The 4,688-nt window shown below is 37.7% G+C and overlaps 1 pseudogene; it reads left to right on the forward strand.

The window, feature by feature from the left end:
• The first annotated feature begins 3,081 nt into the window (after positions 1-3,081).
• LOC133244010 (olfactory receptor 8H1-like) lies at positions 3,082-4,216 on the forward strand (annotated as a pseudogene).
• Positions 4,217-4,688: the final 472 nt, after the last annotated feature.

Below are 4,688 nucleotides of genomic sequence, written 5' to 3' on the forward strand. Positions count from 1 at the left end.
GTGGCTTTTAATTATAAAATGAGAGTGGATAGTGACTATACCGTATGATAGTGATTATGCAAATCTAGAGGTATACAGATAAGTACTCCATGACAAAAATAATTGGGAGCAATTCATTAAATTGTTACAGCAGTTTTGATTTTTTTTCATATCATTCTTTGAATTTTGTTATATTCTAGTTTTCTTTTTAACAAATATATTTACTCCCTAAATAGTATTACACATTTAAATATAAAACCTTTATTGTCAAAAATGTATCATTCTGCCCCTGATGATTTTAGTCATAGAGTAAATATTTTGCTAGAAATAGTTTCTCTACCAACCTGGGCATAAATTTAGAGCATCACAAAGGTAGACCAAATCATTAGGTCCTTCATTTTGTGGCTCCTAAGGGAAAAGACAACTAGCTTCTCAAATCCTATTATAGCTGTTTTTGGTCCTTGAACTTTTGCCCCTGGAGACAGGCAAAGAAATCTTTCTTGATAATTGGTCCATAAGGATGAGCAAACGTTTCATTATCAACAATTCCCAGTATATGATCTACCCTGGAAATATTAGGATGATATGAAAAGCATGCTCTTCTCTGCTGATGTACCTATAGAGTGGAGTCCCGAAATTCTTTTCAGGTATCACTTCCTGGCAAATTTTACATTTGATCAGGAGCTGAATAAAATTTCTAGTTTGATTTACTTTTCCCTAAGAAGAATACAAAATGAATGCATTAAAATTTAAACATAATTTATCTTAAAAAAGAACCATGTTTATTACAGAAATTTTCAACTGATGACCTTCATGTTTTATCTGTGAGCAAAATTTGTGGCTGACACTTCATAGACAGATAATACTGAAAGAAGTGTATTTTACCAACCTTGACCTCCAGTATTATTCTCAAAGGTAGAAGGTTTTAGGTAGAATCAAATAAAATGGAGATATTTTCAGAATATGTACATTGATATCATTTAAGGAGAAGGCAATGGCACCCCACTCCAGTACTCTTGTCTGGAAAGTCCCATGGATGGAGGAGCCTGGTAGGCTGCAGTCCATGGGGTCGCTAAGAATCGGATACGAATGAGTGACTTCACTTTCTCTTTTCACTTTCATGAATTGGAGAAGGAAATGGCAACCCACTCCAGTGTTCTTGCCTGGAGAATCCCAGGGACAGGGGAGCCTGGTGGCCTGCCATCTATGGAGTCGCACAGAGTCGGACACGACTGAAGTGACTTAGCAGTAGAAGTAAGTAATGCCAAGATTTGTAGAACCAGAAATATGAAGTTGATGTAATCATGGTCTGCAATCAATGTGTGAATTTAGAGATATAATTTTGGAAGAAATTTAATTTTGAATTATCAAGTTGTACAAGCATCCTATTGTTTGAAGATTAATACTAACATATGGTCTATAACTTAGTATATGCTACTGAAGTTCAATAAAGTTGAAATTGCTATTAGTAAAATATTTAATATATTGGGAAAGAAAGGACAGTGCATGGTGCATTAAACTATATATATCAAACAATTATAAATGTTGGGCTGGAAAAAGCACAAGCGGGAATCAAGATTGCCAGGAGAAATATCAATAACCTCAGATATGCAGATGACACCACCCTTATGGCAGAAAGTGAAGAGGAACTAAAAAGCCTCTTGATGAAAGTGAAAGAAGAAAGTGAAAAAGTTGGCTTAAAGCTCAACATTCAGAAAACGAAGATCATGGCATCTGGTCCCATCACTTCATGGGAAATAGATGGGGAAACAGTGGAAACAGTGCCAGACTTTATCTTTTGGGGCTCCAAAATCATTGCAGATGATGACTGCAGCCATGAAATTAAAAGACGCTTACTCCTTGGAAGGAAAGTTATGACCAACCTAGATAGCATATTCAAAAGCAGAGATATTACTTTGCCAACAAAGGTCCGTCTAGTCAAGGCTGTGGTTTTTCCAGTGGTCATGTATGGATGCAAAAGTTGGACTGTGAAGAAAGCTGAGTGCTGAAGAATTGATGCTTTTGAAGTGTGGTGTTGAAGAAGACTCTTGAGAGTCCCTTGGACTGCAAGGAGATCCAACCAGTCCATTCTAAAGGAAATCAGCCCTGGGTGTTCTTTGGAAGGAATGATGCTAAAGCTGAAACTCCAGTACTTTGGCCACCTCATGCAAAGAGTTGACTCACTGGAAAAGACTCTGATGCTGGAAGGGATTAGGGGCAGGAGGAAAAGGGGATGACAGAGGATGAGATGGCTGGATGATATCACCGACTCAATGGATGTGAGTCTGAGTGAACTCCGGGAGATGGTGATGGACAGGGAGGCCTGGTGTGCTGCGATTCTTGGGGTTGCAAAGAGTTGGACACGACTGACCGACTGAACTGAACTGAACTGATATATCAATTTATATATACATCAAATTACCCATTATATATATCTCAAACAATTTTTTGTTATTATATAACTAAAAATGTTGCAGGTTTGCTGAAATCAGTCATAAATAAGAATATAGATAGTATTATGGGTATTCCTTCTCAGGTCAATCTACCTTGGTAGAATATTGCATCCAATATTTAATAGCTCTGACTCTGGTTGGGTTAACTAAATTCACAGTGTTTTTTTTCTCATATGAAGAATGTGTCAAATGGTACTGCTACTGCTGCTGCTGCTAAGTCACTTCAGTCGTGTCCAACTCTGTGTAACCCCATAGACAGCAGCCCACCAGGCTCTGCCATCCCTGGGATTCTCCAGGCAAGAACACTGGAGTGGGTTGCCATTTCCTTCTCCAATGCATGAAAGTGAAAAGTGAAAGTGAAGTCACTCAGTCATGTCCGACTCTTAGAGAGCCCATGGACTGCAGCCTCCCAGGCTCCTCCATCCATGGGATTTTCCAGGCAAGAGTACTGGAGTGGGGTGCCATTGCCTTCTCCACAAATGGTACTAACTACGGTATAATAATCTCATGGTAATTAAATGCATTAATAATGACAAGCCTTAAAACAGTATCAGTCATTCTAATTATTCAACTGTACTAGGTTTTGCTACATTATATTCCAGTATATAGTTATCCTTATTTTATATTTGGTAGTCAAATTAAGAGTTTTCTTTTCATATTCTCTATAGCCCTCTTCTCAATTTCTAGAAACATCAAACTATACCATCAAGTATAAATATATCATGTTGTTTATAAAAACCCAAGCTTTTTGAAGTAATTCATGTCAAGTATCAACTTTGATCTCAACAGTTTGGAGCACTTGAACACTATGGGCAGAAGGAATATCACACAGGTGTCTGACGTCATCCTCATGGGACTGACAGACTCTGAAGAGATCCGGCTGGTCCTCTTCACCCTCTTTCTCCTAATATACATGATCACTGTGCTGGGGAAGGTGGGGATGATCCTGATAATCTCCCTGGATTCCCAGCTTCACACACCCATGTATTCTTTCCTCAGTCACTTGTCATTTCTTGACCTCAGTTACTCAAGTGTCATCACCCCTAAAACCTCAAACAATTTAATAAATTCCAAGAAGAATATTTCATACGTGAACTGCTTCACTCAGATGTATTTCTTTGTCTTCTTGGGCGCCACTGAATGTTTCCTTCTCTCCTCCGTGGCCTATGATCACTATGGAGCCATCTGGAGGGTAATGCAACCCTCTGCATTACCAGGTAGTTATGTCCACCAGGCAATGCTGCTCTCTCATCTTTGGATCCTATTTGATTGGCTCTATGGACACCTCTGTCAATGTTCTGTGCTTGAGTGGATTGCATTTCTGCAACTCAAAGATAATTTATCACTTTTTCTGTGATGGACCAGCAATTTTAGCACTGTCCTGCACTGACACATATGACATTGAAATCATCATATTCATTTCTACTGGTTCCACCTTAGTGGTGTCTCTTATCACAATATCTGTGTAGTATGTGTCCATCCTGTCTACTATCCTGAAAATTACTTCCACTTCAGGGAAACAAAAAGCCTTCTCTACCTGTGCCTCCCATCTCCTGGTGGTCACCATCTTCTATGGCACTATGATTTTCACTTACTTAAAACCAAGTAAGTCCTACTCCTTGGGAAAGGATCAAGTGGCTTCTGTTTTTTATACTATTATCATCCCCATGCTGAACCCCCTTATATACAGTCTTAGAAACAAAGAAGTAAAAAATGCACTCAATAGGGTCATGAAGAAGAGAAAAGACCCCAAATAATTAAAATAACAGTGATGTTATAACTTCAAAGTCATTTTTCTTTTCATTCCTGTAGTTAATTTCCTTGCTGTCTCTTCAGAGACAAATATAATTGTTTGTTTGTTTATTTATTTTGCTGAGCCATCATGCCTAACTAAATATAATCTTGGGTATTTTTAAGAATATGCCTTTGGAAATCTATATTGTAATTGGAAACCAGAACCATGTTAAACTATAGTCTAACTATACACATTTTTAAGTGAAACTGATTTCCTAAATTAAAAAAAATATATAGTTGTCAGCTTTTAAAATATGTCATATATATTCCAAAACATAATCCAACTTCAGAGAATGTTATGATGGAAAAGAGGTCAGTTTTAGGAACAATGATGCCAATTTCAGAAATCGTTTCCTTTACTTTATAGAGAAGCGTTATAGCAGAGTGATTATGAGCACTTGCTTGGGAACCAAACATTCCAAAATTTAGATTCTAGGACTGCTGCTCTATTACTTATATAAC

Source organism: Bos javanicus, unplaced genomic scaffold, assembly GCF_032452875.1.
Source record: "Bos javanicus breed banteng unplaced genomic scaffold, ARS-OSU_banteng_1.0 tig00000403_1, whole genome shotgun sequence".
Classification (NCBI taxonomy): Eukaryota; Metazoa; Chordata; class Mammalia; order Artiodactyla; family Bovidae; genus Bos; species Bos javanicus.